The 20,906-nt window shown below is 44.0% G+C and overlaps 1 protein-coding gene and 1 long non-coding RNA gene across 2 annotated transcripts in view; both read left to right on the forward strand.

The window, feature by feature from the left end:
- The window catches only part of LOC127962605 (uncharacterized), a 384,402-nt gene that overhangs the window by 327,133 nt on the left and 36,363 nt on the right, over positions 1 to 20,906 (forward strand). The window lies entirely within an intron of this gene.
- On the forward strand, positions 14,195 to 16,992 carry LOC127961577 (uncharacterized). Its single transcript, XR_008154473.1, has 2 exons — positions 14,195 to 14,799; positions 16,746 to 16,992. It is a non-coding gene; the product is annotated as an uncharacterized LOC127961577 (long non-coding RNA).

The raw sequence follows: 20,906 nt of genomic DNA on the forward strand, positions 1-20,906 counted from the left end.
TAATGCAAAACACATTTTCGATTTAAGCATAAACATTGTTAATAATACAAACGAGTTGTGTGTGTGTTTAACGCAGCTGTTTAGTTATTTGAATAGTGAGTCATGAGTTTGTCATGTTGAGCACATGGTTAGCATAAGTGCCCCGCGATTAGCGCGAAAGTCCGTTATAACTGTGTAAAGTATAAATAATATTTGAATAATTAAGAGATAATATTGTTTCATGTTATAAATTATCTCTTAATTTACATACGTGGTCATTTATTCGATAGTGATGTCTGTAAACTGTGTTAAGCATTACAGTTGAGTGAATGTAAATGAGCTAATTTCATATGTCTCGTCATTCAATGTAATGCATCAGATAACAAACAGAGTGTATGTTCTTTACTGAGAATATGGATTAGATTCTGAATATGTTTTACATTATCATTCTCATGTTATTATTTTAGATAAATTGTAAAGTTTAGTGGAAGTGTAATATATATATAAATGATCAATTAGAGTGTCACGTTGGCAATTGTAAATGCTGAATATGCAAAATGTTAAAGTTGTAATGTTAATACTCAGGCATCACTATGGAAACGTCATATGTGTATTGACAATGAAGTGTATTGAGCAGTTGTAATATGCATTGCTTTTATTGAAATTCGTAGTAAATGCAAAGACGAGAAGCCATCACAAATGCGTTCTTCTCTTCATTGTCTTGTTACTTACAGGAGTACTACAATTTTGGAGGCACCGCTGGGATGATTGTTGGGTGGACTGACTCCTTCATCAGCGAGAACCACCCAGTCACATTCATCTCTTACCCAGACGTTCAGCAGTGAGGCTGCAGAGTGAAGTGGAGAGACAAGGCTTATTTAGTGGTGCGTGCGCTTGAGACAGTGAGTTCAGAAGCGACGGCACCCAGGTCAGTGAGGTAACCACCACTTTCAACACTGCTAAATACTGCGGAGAAAACAAAACAAGAATGGATGCGCTTCAGACTCTTCAGGAGGAGATAGGAGAAAAGTTATGCACACTGTCAAGAGAGAAATTAATAGAACTCTGTTCCTTTTTACACATCACGTCAGTGAAAGATGTGACCCGCCTCTCACTCATAAAGTATATCAGCAGTCATTTATTGAGGAGTGAGCTGGAAGAACTAGAGGATAGTGGTATGGTGGAGTTATTGTGTTTTCAAGAGAAAATAAGTGAACTCACAGCGGCCACTGCTGACAATACAGAAAAATGGGTGGAGCCAGGACAAGTGGGGAGAGACATAAACACGGCAAAGAGACCAGTGAAGGGAACTAGTACTGTAACTGAGTAATTTCAGGCCATGCACATTAATACTGCTGTGGCAAACAGCACATCAGGGGCGCAGGCAACATCAGATGGGAGGCATGCAGACCGTTCACAACTGCCCCAGAGACACAGCGCGCCAGTCATTTGGCATAAAGAGTTTAAAATATCAGGCTTGATCGGTGAACCAGGTCAAAAGGACCGATTATCATTCTCTAGTCTTGCTCGTCAAATTGAGAGTGGGCTGGACAAGGGGTATCCTGAACAGGAAATCATAGATGCAGTAATAAGATCCATTACACCTGGGCTTCAGCTGCGTAGCTATCTTGAAGGTAAAGCTGTCTTAACTCTTCCCACTCTGAGACGCATTCTCCGTTCTCATTATCAAGAAAAAAATGCAACTGAATTATACAAACAATTGACCACCGAGGGCCAGCGCAGCAAAGAGACCCCCCAAAACTTCCTGATACGTGCTCTTGACCTGAGACAAAAAATTCTGTTTGCCTCACAAGAAGATGAATCTGGGCTGAAGTATGACCCTGTTTTAGTGCAGAACATGTTTCTGCATTCAGTTTTAACGGGCTTGCAAAACGACCGTGTTCAGAGCGACTTACAGCCGTATCTTTCGGATGCTGCGATTTCTGACGAAGTATTGCTGGAAAAATTAAATGTTGCATGCTCTATGAGTGAGAGAGGCAGAACAAGCGGAAAACAGAACGTCAGGCAGTTGTTCATGCCACCCAGCTGGAGGAGCCCGTCCCTGAACAGAAATGCCAGCCTAAACAGTCAAAACTTGATTTAATGTCTCAGCTAAAAAAACTAAGCGATGACATAATGCTGATCAAAGAGCAAATTCAACAACCGCTAGTTGCATCACAGCAGTGCTTTGCAGTTAACAATGAAGAATTTGCAGTGACAGCGGCACGCCACCATCCGCAGAACATGACACAGATCAGCCAGTTGCCACCAGAGTGGAACCCAGGGCCAGGTCATCAAGCCCAGAGGCCGGATTCAGAGCAACAACATTATCAATTTCAAGCACAACAGCCACGGTTTGGTGCTATTTTACAGCAACAGTATACAACACCACAGCCCCCCCATGCTTTGACACGCTTCGCTCAACAACAGCAGCCCCAGCGCCATCACTTTCAAATACCCCCCTCAGCCAGTCAGTCACTATACCCAGTCTCACGACAATACCCAACTGAACGGATGTCGCAATCCCAACGCCAGTTTCAACAGCCCAAACGTCAGCAAGCTAGACAATGTTTTCACTGCCAACAGAGGGGAAGCACGGAGCTGTGCACCCATTGCTATTATTGCAGCAGCAGCGAACATTATGCAGCCGGGTGCAGAGTATGGGGTACGAGAAACTCAAGGGAGATCCAGTTAAACGGGGAAGGGTTGCTCCAAAGGGACAGGGAGTGACCCAAGAGACAAGCACGTCCCGACGACACACGACACACGACACGACAATTCATAACCAAACCGCAATACCCTGTGCCTCATGAGATAGACAGCATAATAACAGCCAAATGCAGAGTTAATCAGCACTCCCCAGTAACCTCCCTAGTTGGCAGGCAATGCCTGGTGGCCTGCTATTTGCAAGGACATGAGACAGAAGCTTTATGGGACACAGGTTCCCAGGTGTGTATTATTGATGAGCAGTGGAAAGATAGCTACATACCGGAAGTTAGACTGAGGGGTATTTCTGAAGCCACAGAAACACCCGAACGCCTACATCTTGTGGCGGCCAATGGTACTGACATGCCGTACGGAGGATGGGTTGAAGTGACGTTCAGGTTGGCCTCCCCTGCTGAAAGAGTGAAAGAATTAGTCATTCCTATGCTTGTTCTAAAAGGTCAGCAACTCCCTACACCTATAATTGGATTTAATGTAATCGAGCAAGTGATGAAACAAAAAGATACAGACAATTCGGACAAAGAGACTAACAGGCAGTTGTATCAAACTGTTGTAAGCGCCTTTCCCAACCTGAAAAGAGGCAAAGTGCATACCTTCATCAATCTGGTGACAGCTGATGATCTTGGCGAGTATACAGTGAGTACGGGCAAGGGATCTGTAAACATACCAAGGCACACAATCATGCAGATACAGTGCAAGATAAAAATGCCACATGTGAGACAAGACAGTGTGTTGCTGTTTGAGCCATGCGTCAACCCTCAACACCCTGAGGGCCTAGAACTGTTTGACACCTTGCTGGAGGTGAAAAAAGGTGGCTGCCCTTCAGTCACTCTGAGTGTGCAGAACGAGACCGATCACGATATTATCCTAGGAGGTAGAGTGGAGCTGGGCGTAGTGCAACCAGTTAGATCAGTTTTACCGGCGATGATGATATCTCCAAGGGGAACAGGATCTGTGACTCAGATTATGGTCGAGGAGACACCAAGGGAAACAGAGGAAGACAGCCTGTGGGACCCACCAGTTGACTTGAGCCATCTAACTGCACGGCAACAACAACAAGTAAAGCAGATGTTAAGGGAGGAGTGCCAGGTTTTCTCAAAATCCGACGACGACATTGGTTGTGCAAAGGGACTTCAAATGAGTCTCTCCTTGAATGACAGTACACCAGTAGCTCGGACATACAATTCAGTGCCAAGGCCCTTGTACCAGGAGATGAAAGACTACCTACAGGACTTAATAGCTCAAGGGTGGGTAGAGAAGTCCAACTCCTCTTATTCTTCGCCAATTGTGTGTGTCCGGAAAAAGGATGGCAGCCTCAGACTGTGTATAGATTACAGGGACCTGAATCGTAAGACAGTACCAGATCGCCAGCCGATTCCTCGAGTGCAGGATGTCTTAGATGGCCTGGGAGGCAATTCTTGGTTCTCTCTGCTTGACCAAGGGAAAGCATATCACCAAGGCTTCATGACCCCAGAGAGCAGGCCACTAACAGCATTCACAACTCCCTGGGGTTTATATGAATCGCATTCCTTTTGGCCTTATGAATGCTCCAGCAGCGTTCCAGCAGTTCATGGAGAAATGTTTGGAGGGAATGAGAGACGAGATCTGTGTGCCATATCTGGACGATGTCTTGGTCTTCACAAAGTCATTCGATGACCAAGTGGAGGCAGTGAGGAGAGTTCTGAGGCAATTATGTACCCATGGGATTAAATTAAAGCCACGAAAATGCGACATGTTCAAGAACGAAGTGAGATACTTGGGCAGAATTGTGTCTGCAGAGGGTAGTCGCATGGACCCAGCCGACACCGCTGCTGTAACAGCTTTGAAGGATAAGCGACCAAGCACTGTAGGTGAGCTACGTAAGATCTTGGGCTTGCTCAGCTACTAACATCGGTACATAAAGGATTTTTTAAGAACTGCCAGTCTGCTGTATAACCTTTTGAAGGGCAAAGTCAATGATGGGGAGAGTCCAGCAAAGGCCAAGAAAAGGCCAGAAAGGAGCAAGAAAGGTTATGTGGTGCCATCAAACCAGCAAATTGTATGGACAGCGGACCACCAAGAAGTCTTGGAGAAATTGATTGAGTGTTTGGTTAAACCGCCTGTGTTAGGGTTTCCAGAGTTCTCTGAACCATTCATCCTGCATACGGATGCATCAAATCAAGGCCTGGGGGCTGTTCTATACCAACGCCAAGGTGGAAAGTTGAGGGTGATTGCTTACGGGTCCAGGACATTGACAGCAGCCGAGAAGAACTACCATCTTCACAGTGGGAAGTTGGAATTTCTCGCCCTAAAGTGGGCTGTAACTGAAAAATTCAGGGACTATTTGTATTACGCCCCAACTTTCACTGTGTACAGCGATAATAATCCCTTGACCTATGTGCTCTCATCTGCAAAACTCAATGCAACCGGGTGCCGGTGGGTAGGTGAATTAGCGGATTTCCACTTCACAATTCGCTACCGGCCAGGAAGAGAGAATGTGGATGCAGACACGTTGTCTAGGATACCGTTGGATGTAGAGACTGTGATGGAAGAGTACACAGAGGAGCTTCCATCAAGTTGCATCGGAGCAATGATACAAGCTGTTGAAATCCAGGATGAGCTGGGTCCCAACATGACTGTCAAATGCGAGGACGTAATGGCAGGGAGAGACACAGATGAAGTATCACCAACTTTATTGTCAAAAGAGGAGATTCGACAGGTACAGAGTGACGACAAGGACATCAAGGTGATCGTCGAGCACTTACAGTCTGGGTCGCGGCCAGGTTCAAAACAGTGGCGGGCAGTCGAACCAAAGCTTAGAGGTTTAATCCGAGAATGGGACAAGTTACAGTTAGATGAACATGGCATACTGTACCGTAAAACGTCACAGCGAACTCAGCTTGTGTTACCGGCCAAGTTCAAGCACATCGTCTTGCGGGAACTACACGATAAGATGGGCCACCAAGGGTTGGATAGGACAACAAGCCTTATTAGAGACAGTTTTTTCTGGCCACAGATGCAAAAGGAAGTTGAGCATTATGTCCTAAGGGCGTGTCCGTGCATTAAGCAAAAAAAAACATCTAGGGAGATACGAGCACCGCTAAAGAGCATCAAGACAACTTATCCGTTTGAGCTGGTCTCAATTGATTTTCTCCATCTGGAAAAGTGCAAAGGAGGATATGAGTACATTCTCGTCGTCATCGATCACTTTACTCGATTTGTTCAAGCCTATGCTACCACATCAAAATCAGGAAAAACGGTGGCAGACCGATTGTTCAATGATTTTGCCCTCAAGGTCGGATTCCCTTCGAGGATACACCACAACCAAGGTGGAGAATTTGAGAACCAGTTGTTTGACCAACTAAGGAAGTACAGTGGTATAACAGCATCAAGAACAACCCCTTACCATCCCCAAGGAAATGGCCAGGTGGAAAGGTTTAATCGAACGATACTACAGATGCTCAAGACTCTGACGGAGAAAGGTAAATCCAATTGGAAGGAGGCAGGCACTTAACAAACTAGTCTTCGCATACAACTGCACTAAATGTGAGGTTACCGGTTTCTCGCCATTTTAAGCTGTTGTTTGGTCGGTCCCCAAGACTCCCCGTTGATGCTTTGTTCGGACTTGACCAGGGCCGCGGCACCACTGGAAAGCTAAGGAACTACTGGGAGGACAAAGTACACGTTGTAATCCGTCAAGCCATGGAGGATGTCCCTATTTACGAGGTGAAACCTGAGCAGGGGAAGGGGAGGTCAAGAGTCTTACATAGAAATCTACTTCTACCATGTGATTATTTACAGCCAGCCATTGCAGAGGAAAAGCAAGCCGCACCTAACCAACAGAGGAAAAAGTGGGGTCAGCTTGGAAGAAACAGAGAGTATGTGCCAGAGGCCAACAGTGAAAGTGAGGAAGATGAGTACAGCTTCAGAGTGGAATGCCAACAAAGAGACAAAAGGACTGATGGACAACATGGGACAAATAGAGATGTGTTATCAAGGGAGTCAGACTTCCCTGAATCATCAGTAGGTAACCATGATCTAGCTCATGAACGACATCCACAGTTAACCCAAGATGAATTGGAAACTGAGCCTAGAGAACAGAGACAAGTCAGTGACACGAGAGACAGACAGGAGGCTCAAGAGGTCAGATCAACTATTGAGTCTGAAGAAATAGAGTTAGTTGAGAGAGGAGCACCTGCAATACAAGAACAGAGAAACTTGGACTCAGGAGAACAAAACAGTTCCAAGTTAATAACGAGAATGCGACGGCCCCCAAAAAAGTTCACTTACGACACCTTTGGGACACCAGTATGTCGCAATGTGCAGAGCATGAGTGGCGACTACTATCAGGATTTCAGAGTCCCAAACCCTTGGTCAACAATACCCTTTTATTATCACCAAGCCCCACCTTTTTGGATCATATATTGTGTACTCGATGGCGCCGCAGATGGCTGCTTCAGTGCTTGGTTCTCCAGTGTTTGTGCTGTTTTTGTTCGTTTTTCCTGTTTTTTTGTTTAACAAACACGATCAGTTTCACCAGGGATGAACTGCTGAACATTCGGCAGAACACACCACAAGATCTTTTACCAGATTTAAATTATTCAGACGTTTTACTGAACGTTGTTATCGGAGGAGCGGCGGCGCTGATCAAGCGCTTCAGGACGCGCAGACGGGGGAAGCGAGCGGGAGCGCTCATCAGACTCAGGAAGCGCGGATTTCGAACGCCGTTGCCTAGCATCCATCTCGCAAATCTCCGCTCTCTACCCAACAAAACAGACAAACTGCTTCTGCTCTCTCGGACAAATAAGGATTTCTCTCACTCTGCTGCTCTGTGTTTCACGGAAACCTGGCTGAATGACGCCATACCAGACAGCGCGCTCCATCTGCCGGGCTTTCAGCTGTTCAGAGCGGATCGCGAATCAGAATCAACTGGGAAATCGCGCGGCGGCGGGACATGCTTTTACATCAATGAACGGTGGTGTACAGATGTAACTGTGTAAAAGAAGATGTGCTGTCCTGATTTAGAAATGCAGTTTGTCAACTGCAAGCCGTTCTATTCGCCGCGGGAGTTTCATTCGTTCATTCTGGTCAGTGTTTACATCCCTCCGCAAGCGCATGTGAGCTCAGCTTTACAGAAACTTGCTGATCAGATCACAGACACAGAACAACAACACCCGGACTCTGTTTTAATCATTCTTGGGGACTTTAACAAAGCCGATCTCTCCCGTGAACTGCCAAAATACAGACAGCATGTTACATGTCCCACCAGAGACAGTAATATATTGGATCACTGTTACACCACAGTAAAGGATGCATATCACTCTGTTCCACGAGCAGCTTTGGGACGTTCTGATCACTGTCTGGTTCATCTTATACCATCCTACAAGCAAAAACTTAAATCTGCTAAACCTGTAGTAAGGACTGTGAAGAGATGGACCAGTGAAACAGAGCAGGATTTACAATCTTGTTTTGACCTCACTGATTGGAGTGTTTTTGAAGCTGCTACCACCGATCTGGACGAACTCACAGAGACCGTAACATCCTATATTAGTTTCTGTGAGGATATATGCATTCCTACCAGGACTTATTTAACATTCAACAATGATAAGCCATGGTTTACAGTAAAACTCAGACATCTTCGTCAGGCCAAAGAGGATGCCTACAGAAATGGGGACAGGGTCTTGTACAATCAGGCCAGGAACACACTGAACAAAGAGATCAAAGCGGCTAAAAAGACCTACGCTAAAAAGTTGGAAGACCAGCTTACTTCCAACGACTCAACTTCAGTGTGGAGAGGTCTAAGAGCCATCACAAACTACAAGACACCATCCCCTTGCACTGAGGCTAATCAACGACTTGCTAACGACCTGAATGAGTTTTATTGCAGATTTGAAACCCCCATCACCCATTCTGACCATCTCCCTACACAACCATTAACACATCCTGCAATCCCACCCTCCACACCTCCTGCTCTTCAAATCTGTGAAGATGATGTGCGCCAGGTCTTCAAGAAGAACAAAAGAAGAAAAGCACCAGGCCCAGATGGTGTTACACCAGCCTGTCTGAAAATCTGTGCTGACCAGCTGGCCCCCATCTTTTCACAGATCTTCAACAGATCCCTGGAGTTGTGTGAAGTGCCTTCCTGCTTCAAACGCTCCACCATCATCCCCATCCCAAAGAAACCCAAGATAGCAGAACTTAACGACTACAGACCTGTGGCTCTAACGTCTGTCGTCATGAAGTCGTTTGAAAAACTGGTTCTGGCTTATCTGAAGGACATCACTGGACCCTTACTGGACCCCCTCCAGTTTGCTTACCGAGCAAACAGGTCCGTGGATGATGCAATCAACATGGGACTGCACTTCATCCTGCAACATCTGGACAAAACAGGGACTTATGTGAGGATCCTATTTGTGGACTTTAGTTCGGCATTCAACAACATTATCCCAACAGCCCTTCAGACCAAACTGACCCAGCTCTCTGTTCCTAGCTCTATCTGTCAGTGGATCACCAGCTTTCTGACAGATAGGCAACAGTTAGTGAGACTGGGGAAATTCACATCAAACAGCTGCTCCACCAACACTGGTGCCCCTCAGGGATGTGTTCTCTCCCCTCTGCTCTTCTCGCTGTACACCAACGACTGCACCTCTAAAGACCCCTCTGTCAAGCTCCTAAAGTTTGCAGACGACACTACAGTCATCGGCCTCATCCAGGACGGTGATGAGTCTGCTTACAGACAAGAGGTTGCGCAGCTGGCTGTCTGGTGCAGTCTTAAAAACCTGGAGCTGAACACGCTCAAAACAGTGGAGATGATCGTGGACTTTAGGAGAAACCCACCTGCACTTTCCCCACTCACCATCATGAACAGCACTGTGACTGCAGTGGAGTCATTCAGATTCCTGGGAACCACCATCTCTCAGGATCTGAAGTGGGTCAATCACATTGACTCCATTGTTAAAAAGGCCCAGCAAAGGTTGTATTTCCTTCGCCAGCTGAGGAAGTTTAACCTGCCACAGGAGCTGCTAAAACAGTTCTACTCGGCCGTCATTGAGTCTGTCCTCTGTACTTCAATAACTGACAGACATCAGAAGACTACAGAGAACTGTTCGGACTTCTGAAAGGATTATTGGTGCTCCCCTGCCCACCCTTCAAGAACTGTATACATCCAGAGTGAGGAAAAGGGCTCAGAAAATCACTCTGGATCCCTCACATCCAAGTCACCCCATCTTTGAACTTTTGCCATCTGGCCGGCGCCTCAGAGCCCCAAACACCAGAACAGCAAGGCACAAGAACAGTTTCTTCCCCCAGGCAATCTACCTCATGAACAGTTAAATGTTCCCTACTTATGCTTATAAACGTGCAATATCCTTATATTTATTTGTTAACCCTCCATCCTAGAACATTCCTGCATCTCACTCAATCCTACTCCATTATCATTTATAGCACAATTGTTTATACACTTATTTATTTGTCAATTTGTAGATCTCAATTTTTTTTTTTTCTGTGTGTTGTTGTCTCTGTGTACTGGAAGCTTATGTCACTAAAACAAATTCCTTGTATGCGTAAGCATACTTGGCAATAAAGCTCTTTCTGATTCTGATTCTGATTCTGATTTTGCTACTAACTTTAATCTACCATACCTTTAAGTGATCTACTGTTTTGGTTATACTACCAATTACCTTTGGGGTGAAACAATATGGACTGTTGATATGTGGTCACACATACTGGAACATTTGATCAGCTATGAACTGCTTCTCTAATATGCACACTGATGAGCTGGGAAACATAATATGAACAATGGACAATCAATAGTGAACTCAAGTGAACAGCAAAGCAGATATGGATAGTTAGGGAACATGGACTGTTTTAGGACTCTGAACACAGCCACGTTAAGCTCTTCTAAGCTTTAGATTGGTGACCCCTGTTTAAATGGACTGTTTTTGTTTAGCGTAAGTGAGATATTCTTTTTTTTTTGTCAATTCCTAACAACAATCCCCCCAAATGGACTATTGTTGCTGAACTTTGAGATTCTTGTCAATATATGACATACACCAATTGATTTATATGGACTAAAAAAAAAGAAAAAAGAAATTTGTTTAACAGAAAGCATTATTGATTGAGCTCGATTGAGAAGGGCATTGGTAGATGTCGGGACCACATCTTATCCTGTATGGGAGAGTGTAATAGTGAGTACAGGCAGTTTGTGTTTGTACATTTTTTTAGTGTGATGCTAATTTTCAAATTGTTTTAAATATGGTTTAAATGTTTTATTGTACTTTATGTTTAAAAAGAGTGTTTGTTTATGCATTTATAAATTGATTATTTTCGCTTGGCATAGCCTACCAGTGTGATGACGTCATCGCACGCATCTCATAGCAGCCTGCGCGCCAGTGATGCTCATTCATAGTAAATGCAAAGACGAGAAGCCATCACAAATGCGTTCTTCTCTTCATTGTCTTGTTACTTACAGGTAACTGCAAAGTATAATGCAAAACACATTTTCGATTTAAACATAAACATTGTTAATAATACAAACGAGTTGTGTGTGTGTTTAACGCAGCTGTTTAGTTATTTGAATAGTGAGTCACGAGTTTGTCATGTTGAGCACATGGTTAGCATAAGTGCCCCGCGATTAGCGCGAAGGTCCGTTATAACTGTGTAAAGTATAAATAATATTTGAATAATTAAGAGATAATATTGTTTCATGTTATAAATTATCTCTTAATTTACATACGTGGTCATTTATTCGATAGTGATGTCTGTAAACTGTGTTAAGCATTACAGTCGAGTGAATGTAAATGAGCTAATTTCATATGTCTCGTCATTCAATGTAATGCATCAGATAACAAACAGAGTGTATGTTCTTTACTGAGAATATGGATTAGATTCTGAATATGTTTTACATTATCATTCTCATGTTATTATTTTAGATAAATTGTAAAGTTTAGTGGAAGTGTAATATATATATAAATGATCAATTAGAGTGTCACGTTGGCAATTGTAAATGCTGAATATGCAAAATGTTAAAGTTGTAATGTTAATATTCAGGCATCACTATGGAAACGTCATATGTGTATTGACAATGAAGTGTCTTGAGCAGTTGTAATATGCATTGCTTTTATTGAAATTCGTAGTAAATGCAAAGACGAGAAGCCATCACAAATGCGTTCTTCTCTTCATTGTCTTGTTACTTACAGGAGTACTACACAGGCGCATCCTCTGTATGCGCATGGGGGTGGCAAGCAATGATTTCTTAAAGATGTCCTCCAGTGGTTTGTGGTCATTATACACAGTGACCGACTTTCCAAAGATGAAGTGATGAAATTATGTGCATGCATGGACGATAGAAAGCATTTCCTTTTCTATTTGTGCGTAGCGGGTCTTGGCGTCGGTCAGAGACCTGGAAGAGAATACAACAGGGTGATCGTCCTGCAAAAGCACAGCACCTAATCCACTGCTGCTTGCATCACAGAAAATTTCAACTGGCCCTGATGGGTCAAAGTACTTCATTAGGGGGGGTTGTGAACACAGTTCTTTGAGCCTTGCAAAAGCTATTTTCTGAGCAGATTGCCACGCAAACTCCACATTACTTTTCAGGAGCTGACGCAGCGGTGCATCTTCTTCACTGAGATTTGGTATGAATTTTGACAAATAAGTCACAAACCCCAAAAATCTCCGCACCCCTTCGTTGTCAACAGGTTTTGGCATGCCCCTGACTGCTTGGACCTTGGCTGGGTCAGGCTTCAGACCTTCTGCAGTGAGTAAATGGCCAATATATGGGACTTGGCTCTGCCGAATGCGACACTTATTGAAATTAAGCTTCAGGTTGTAGCTTGTTGCTCTCTCGATGACTTTGCATAGGATTTCATCGTTCATCTTCACAGTGGGGGCCGCAATCAAGATGTCATCCATAATGGCCACTGCTCCCGTAATGCCCTCCAGCATGCCATCCATGATCCTCTGATAGATCTCAGGAGCACATTTAATTCCAAACGGTAGCCTCAACCACCTAAACCTACCAATGGGTGTATTGGAGTTTGTTAGGAATGAAGATTCCTCATCTAACTCGATCTGGAGGAAATACGACTTGGCATCAAGGACTGAGAATATACGTGCTCCAGGCATAGATGACACAACTTATTCAACGGTGCGCATGGGGTAATTTTCTCTTTTAATTACCTTATTTAAATCGCTGGGGTCTATGCAAATTCTTAACTTGTCTCCCCAAGAGACTGCCACCATTGAACTGACCCACTCAGTGGGCTGCTCGACCTTTCTTATATAGCCATTTTCCTCCATTTCATGCAGTTTTTTTGACAATCTGTCCCTTGAGTGCAACTGGCTGTCTGCGCACAGGGTGGACAACACCTTTAGTATTGGGCTCTATTTGATTGTGTACTTCCCTGGTAGAGTCCCTTTGGTCCGTATTAGCTCAGGAAAGTCACGAAGGCCTTGAGGAACAATGTCTTGTTCGAGAATGCCCTTCAAAGGAGAGTCAGCCTCAGCTTCAGCAACATTTTGTACAGAGCTCAGCCTTGCTATCAAACTCAGAGCTTCAGCCGTGGCCCCGCTGAGCACACTTTCCTGTGCAATATCCACAATTTCAAACTCTGCATCAGTGACACACTGTTTATAGTGCACTGATAGATCTACAGCAGCGACTGGTTTGAGCTTATGATTAGAGTAGGAGCGCAACAGCTTGTTAGAATGCTTTAATTCACCCGTGTGCACAAGTTGCTGCTAGCTGTCAAGAGTCAATGTGTTATGCTTGGCACCAGTATCTATCTTGAACTGGACTCTCTGTGAAAGTATCATCAAATGCACGGACCATTTGTCGACAGTTAATGCAGCTGCTGGATGGACAACATCTGCTAATATTCAGTATTTCATCATCAGACTCCTCCAGCGCTTCAACATTCAGTGTGTGAACAGCACGTTTACGGCACACTGCCATCTAGTGGTTGGGCTTGTGGCAGTATGAGCACGTTGAGCCCTTGGCTGGGCCTTTGCCCTCGTTCCATTTGTGATCGGGATGTTTACCGCAGCTAGCACAGAAAGCTGATGGTTTTGACTGAGTGAACTTGCGATCTGGATAGCTTGTTTTTCTGCTTTGGCCAGAAGGTTTATGTTGAACACGTTCTGCAACAGTGGACACTTGAGAGCATGTGACATCATCTCTGACTATTTTCAGTTGTTTCTGAGACATCTCATATTGTTGAAGGATTTCAATAGCCTTGGCTAGTGTCAATTCCTCTCCTAATAGTCTCTCTTGCACTCGTTTTTCATGCACACCCACGATAATTGCATCAATCAACATGTCGTCAGGGTCTGCATATGCGCAATCCATTAACAGTAGCCGTAGATATGGAAGCTTTAGCCTAAGTTCTGCCAGGAAGACTCAATCACTTCGTCATTAATTACCTTCATCATTATCCAATCACGTCTTTATACTCCTGTATAAAAGATCGTACTTACACATGTTTGAGTTTGCAGATGCCAACGCGACAACAAATTAAAGACAAATGTCTGCCTATTACCCTGCCCATATTGCAAAATTAATTACTTCCATCTGCTACGGCCTTCCTTCGAAGTACCTCAATATTCTTCTGGAGGCAGTGTTTATCTGCCTTCTACAGGTTATGCTTCCAGGGGAATTCACTTCAAACCAATCCATTTGATCCTGCTCGCGGCATTTCCTTCAGATCTATGATTCGGACCAAAAATTCTTCACACTCTCCTCAAGCACTCAAAAACCGATGTGCAAGGTTCTGGTGTCACCTTAACAATTCTAAAATCAATAATCCTGTCCCTTCTCTGCATGGTGAAATTTCTTAAAAATCCGACCTAGAATTTCTAAAACGCACCAGCTCTATTTTTTCTAACGGAGCCCCCTTTCCAAGGCTGTTTAGAACTCGCTTAACCACTGTTCTCAAAGCTGCAGTCTATCTACTGGCCATTCATTCAGAATTGGGGCAGCTACTTCAGCAGCTGAATGAGCGATCTCTACATCAGCTGTTAAGATCATGGGCAGATGGTCTTCCTAAGCATTTGAATCATACATCAGACCTGATTCAAAACCATTATTGAAGCTCAGCAAGCTCTCCTGTAACTAATCAGGTAAATTCATGCAATTACTGGTGGTGGTGTTACTATATCTGTATGGTCTATCAAGGACTGTACATGTCTGGCCTTTGTGGCTATTTCTGTATGGTCTTTCGAGGCCTGTCTGTGTCTGCCTATAGTGGCTATTTCTGCACGGTCTATCGAGACCTGTCTGTGTCCGGCTATCATGGCTATTTTTCTGTATGGTCTATCAAGGCCTGTCCCATGTCTGCCTATTGTGGCTGTCTTTGTCTGCCTATCGTGGCTATTTCTGCACGGTCTATCGAGACCTGTCCGTGTCCGGCTATCATGGCTATTTTTCTGTATGGTCTATCAAGGCCTGTCCCATGTCTGCCTATTGTGGCTATCTGTGTCTGGCCTATCGTGGCTATTTCTGTACGGTCTATCGAGGCCTATCTGTGTCTGGCTATAATGGCTATTTCTGTACGGCCTATCGAGGCCTGTCCGTGTCTGCCTATCGTGGCTGTCTGTGTCTGGCCTATCGTGGCTATTTCTGTACGGCCTATCAAGGCCTGTCCGTGTCCGGCCATCATGGCTATTTTTCTGTACGGTCTATTGAGGCCTGTCCTGTGTCTGCCTATTGTGGCTATTTCTGTATGGCCTATTAAGGCCTGTCTGCGTCTGCCGTTGTGGCTGTCTGCGTCTGGCCTATCGTGGCTATTTATGTACGGTCTATCGAGGCCTGTCTGCGTCTGCCTATCGTGGCTAATCATGGTCTATCGAGGCCTGTCTTGCGTCTGCCTATCGTGGCTGTCTGCGTCTGGCCTATTGTGGCTATTTATGTACGGTCTATCGGGCTGTCTGTGTGGCTATCATGGCTATTTATGTACGGTCTATCGAGGCCTGTCCGTGTCTGCCTATCGTGGCTGTCTGCGTCTGGCCTATTGTGGCTATTTCCGTTGGTCTATCGAGGCCTGTCCGTGTCTGGCTATCATGGCTATTTTTCTGTATGGTCTATCAAGGCCTATCTGTGTCTGGCCATCATGGCTATTTCTGTACGGTCTATCGAGGCCTGTCTGCGTCTGCCTATTGTGGCTGTCTGCGTCTGGCCTATCGTGGCTATTTCTGTTGGTCTATCGAGGCCTGTCTGTGTCTGGCTATCATGGCTATTTTTCTGTACGGTCTATCGAGGCTGTCTGTGTTCTGCCTATCATGGCTATTCTGTTTGGTCTATCGAGGCCTGTCTGCGTCTGCCTATCGTGGCTGTCTGCGTCTGGCCTATCGTTGCTATTTCTGTTGGTCTATTGAGGCCTGTCTGTGTCTGCCTACCGTGGCTGTCTGCGTGAGGCCTATCGTGGCTATTTATGTTGGTCTATCGGGGCCTGTCTGTGTCTGCCTATCGTGGCTGTCTGCGTCTGGCCTATCGTGGCTATTTATGTACGGTCTATTGGGGCCTGTCTGTGTCTGCCTATCGTGGCTGTCTGCGTCTGGCCTATCGGGCTATTTATGTTCGGCCAATTGGGGCCTGTCCGCGTTTGCCTATCGTGGCTGTCTGCGTCTGGCCTATCGTGGCTATTTATGTTCGGCCTATCGGGGCCTGTCCGTGTCTGCCTCTCATGGCTATTTCTGTTGGTCTATCGAGGCCTGTCTGTGTCTGCCTATCGTGGCTATTTCTGTTGGTCTATCGAGGCCTGTCTGTGTCGGCCTATCGTGGCTATTTCTGTTGGTCTATCGAGGCCTGTTTGTGCCTGCCTATCGTGGCTGTCTGTGTCTGCCTATCATGGCTATTTCTGTTGGTCTATCGAGGCCTGTTTGTGCTGCCTATCGTGGCTGTCTGTGTCTGCCTATCGTGGCTATTTCTGTTGGTCTATCGAGGCCTGTTTGTGCTGCCTATCGTTGCTGTCTGTGTCTGGCCTATTGCGGCTATTTCTGTAAAAAACTTAAGTTTAATCTAACGTCATTTATACTGGTCATGCTAACTCTCTTTCTATTTCTTCCAGGAACCTTAGGATTCACAACTGGTGGGTATACTTCATCTACTTTTTTGGCGGGGAAGGCTGGCCCCGTCTGGAGGTCTCATAATCCACCTAATTTTGGGGGTCTGCTGCGCCCCTGCCTTCGTCTTCAGGCAGGAAATGCAGATTCGCTACCCTCGGATTACGAACCATGGACGGGGCCTTCCGCCAAAGAAATTTATAATTGTGCTCGCTGAGCTGTCAATAAATGTATGCTTCGTACATTCCTCTATCTCCCGAGTCTTTCTGGTAGAACTTTAACAAAATGGTCGAAACTCTCACTTACGTCTTGTTTCCTCTGCTTAAAACGATGGCGAGCTATCCTCTTATTCTTCCTTGGTCTGATATATTTCTCAAATTTGTCTAACACCTTTTTGGGATCCTCTTTCTCACCTTCAGCCCAGTTGAGCGTTTTGTAAATTTATTTGTGTTCGTATACAATATCCACAATATTCGTATACAATATCCAATGGTACGCACATTTGAAGAGATAATAATTTTATGACATGTTTGTAAAATATTTCTTCATACAGAATAACCTTTCTATTCATTTTACAGATTTATGCGATCTGAAGAACAAAAACAGCTAACAGAGCTAGCAAGAATCGCGTCAGCTGTGACATCACTGCGATAGTTTGTAAAGCTGTCAATCATCTCACATGAACCACGTGATCAAAAGGATGTCTTTCTGCAAGGAAGCTGTCTGTGTCATTGCAGTCTGTGTCATTGATAAAATATATGAAAGACAAAAGTAAAAAAAAAAAAAAAAAATTTGATTCCAGCTTGTTAAATGTGAATATGTTCTAGTGTCTTCTCTCCTCTCTGACAGTCAACTGAATATCTTTGAGTTGTGGACAAAACGAGAGGACCATTTGAGGACCATTCCTGGGCATTTGGGGAAACACTGATCCACATTTTTCTGACATATTTATGACCAAACAACTAACCGAATAATTTAGAAAATATTCAACAGATTAATCGACTATGAAAATAATCCCAAATCCGTAATCATTGCGTACAAGTGCATTGCATTGGAACCCTTGGATATAAGCCTCCCTTTCTATTCCTCTTTAAAAAAAAAAAGTTCTTTGTTTTGTCATTTAGTAAACTTTATAGATTTCAACCTTATTATTCCTTCTTGAGTCTTTTTAAGAAGAACTTAGATTAATTTATGAATTGAATAGTGATTGTGTGACTTTTATGCGGGAACAACAGTGATACCCTTGGTAGTAATATCAAATGAAAGCCTATAGTGATGTCATCAGGATAGACATACACCGGTATGCAGTGGCCCACCTTACCATGACCACGATGTGGTCACCCAGAATTTATAGTTTACCCACCTCTTTTTTTACCACTACACCTCTGGTAGTATTGTAGAGTATTGTATTGTAAAGTATAGATTTCCAGTCTTATTTTTTTTCCCCCAGGCAGCCCCTTCTGTAAATTAATGGCAAAGACATGGTTTAATTTACTACACATAGGTCTACTGAAGCTTGCAGTGTTTTCAACCTCTGCTGTCTCAATTTAGGAGTACACGAGCACATAAACATAATTTCTAGAACTGCTCTGTGTCACTTCATGCGTTTTACTTATTTTGAGAAAACTATCATCATATACAAAGAGACAGCAGTTTAAAAAAAATTAAAAAAAAAAAAAAAATGTTTCAGGAGTTTATTACACAGAATACGTCACATGCTTATTAGAATACATTACTTTTATAAAGTAATTGAAAAAGTTACACTACTATTACATTCTAAACAGGGTAACTTGTAATCTGTAACCTATTACATTTCCAAAGTAACCTTCCCAACACTGCTCAAATGCTATTGAGCTTCAAATTTGTGTTTGAGCCCATGTGAGCCCTTTACCCAGGCATAGATGTCATCCATCAATTATGAACATTCAGCCGCAAACATGAGGTGCGAGTGGTCGTGAGCGTGGATAGGAGAATAGTGCAGGTTTTTTTTTTTTTTTTGAGCAACTGGGATGGTGCCTCCTTTGGGATTTGGCGCCCTACGCAGACTGCTGTATATAGTGTATATAGGGAGCGGCGGTACTGCTGTCATCTTTCGCGCAAGTCGCGACCGTGTATGCCGTGTTGTGATGGTGAATGGCACATTGCACTGCATGCAGCCGAAGACCAATCAGTGTTAACGTCATACCACCGCGTCCGCGAGACCTTTTCTTTTTATATCATACACACACCGTCCCTATTGGCCTGCACACACTGCTTAAAACATTTAGTTATAAATAAATTATAAATATAATTAAGTATCGATACTTTGCAGAAAATATTGATACCAAAATAGAAGCTTCTGAGTATCGATATATCGATACTGCAGCATCAATGTGCACATCCATAGTATCCGTGGATGCTCCCCGTGAGTCGAGCCAGGTCTGGATACTGACCTTTTGCCTGATTGGATTTTGATTCTTGGATTCCCCTAATAAAACACTGCATCTGTATCTCTCTGTTTGTGTGTGCAATCGTGACACTGCTCCACTGGAGCTAAATAACACATTAGGTTAGGGAAAATAACACATTTAGTGGGTGAAGTAAATAGACATTCCGATCAAAAAAAGTCCATGACATTCAGTAAGAAAAAAAAAAACTATATTACCTGTCAGAAACTTTATCAAAACGCTGTCTAACACTACTGCAGAGATCTGTAGAACAAGTAACTTAGGGTACAGAATGAAAAGAAATACGCGAACACTAGTTATTAAGAAGTCTATGCTACATCATTCAGTATAGTAGTTAAACTTTCACAATCATGCTATAAACATTCATAAGAGCACCATGTTATCAGGTTATAAATAAAACTATAACAGCAATATGTATGGTTGCATGAATAATAAAAAACTGATACAATTATCCATCCCATAAACATAGTTAAGTATTTATTCAAAGTACAATCTTTGATGCAATAAATAGTATGATTTAAAAATGAGCATCCCTTTAAAACAACTACATTTCTATATCATTTCAAGAGTTAGAGTATATATTTAGCTGCATTTATAGGGGTTATTATAGCACAATTCTATAATAGATCTTCTCTCTTGCTCTCAACGGAGGCGGTCACATTTCTTTCCTCTCCCTCCCTGCCTTTCCTTGCTTCGCTTGTTTTTCTCTTGTCTTGTCTACTTGAGAAACTCTCTCTGCACTGCTCTCCTAAACTGGAATATGGATCTGATAAACTGGTCTCTCAACGCAATTGACACCATCTTCTCGACGAGAAGCCTGGGTTCGGGGGAACCTGACTGCCCTGCCGGAACGTTTGCAGCTGGCTACACGATGGACGCGTGGGCGAATTGGCGGGTCGTGTGTCTGTCGACTCTTTCCGTGGAGGACATTGAAGACATCTACCTATTCGGAACCATGATAACAGGTCTTCTGCTGATTAGATTAGGCTTTGTCCTGGGTTATCGGAAAATTAAGAAGACCGGAACAGCCGTCCAAAGCCTCACAAGGCTGCCCGTCATGATTGAAGTAGTGGGCAGAGCGGTCAGCATTGAGACTGAGACTATTAACCGCAATATGGATAACATCACGAAGAAGCTCACGGATTTGGAAAAGAAATTGGAGAATTTGGAGACCAATGAACAATGAAAAATCATAGTGACCGTGAAAAGAAATGCGGCTACTAGACCAAACAACTGGTATCTTATCTTCTTTTGGCTTTCTTTACCAGCCTTGGCTGTATGACAAAAATCTCCCAGGCGAGCAGGGCAGCTTGACTTGTCTTGCATTCCTTTACCCTCTCTCACAGACACCTGGTGATTGTTGACTCTATCTAGGACCTGACCAAGGACGTCTCCATGGCCGGACTGAGGCATCTAGAGAGAGTCTCAACTCTCCAGGCCTACAAATACACAAACTCTTACACATATACCGATATGCATTCACCCTCCCAACCCCCATCCCCCGCCTTTGCCGCTTTGTTCCGCCAGTCTGGCAGGCGGGTCTGTGACTAGCGCTTTCAAGCTGCTGGACCGGATGGCTGTTTGGCTGTGCTGGATTACCTCAATCACCCCAAGCTCCGTACCCAGTTGCAAAGTCGTGTGTCTATGGTGTATTGATTATGTGCTTTTTGTGCTGAGGTGTTTTTCCTGTTCTCATACTGTGCTCCCATAAGGAGCATA

This window comes from Carassius gibelio, chromosome B7, assembly GCF_023724105.1.
Source record: "Carassius gibelio isolate Cgi1373 ecotype wild population from Czech Republic chromosome B7, carGib1.2-hapl.c, whole genome shotgun sequence".
Classification (NCBI taxonomy): Eukaryota; Metazoa; Chordata; class Actinopteri; order Cypriniformes; family Cyprinidae; genus Carassius; species Carassius gibelio.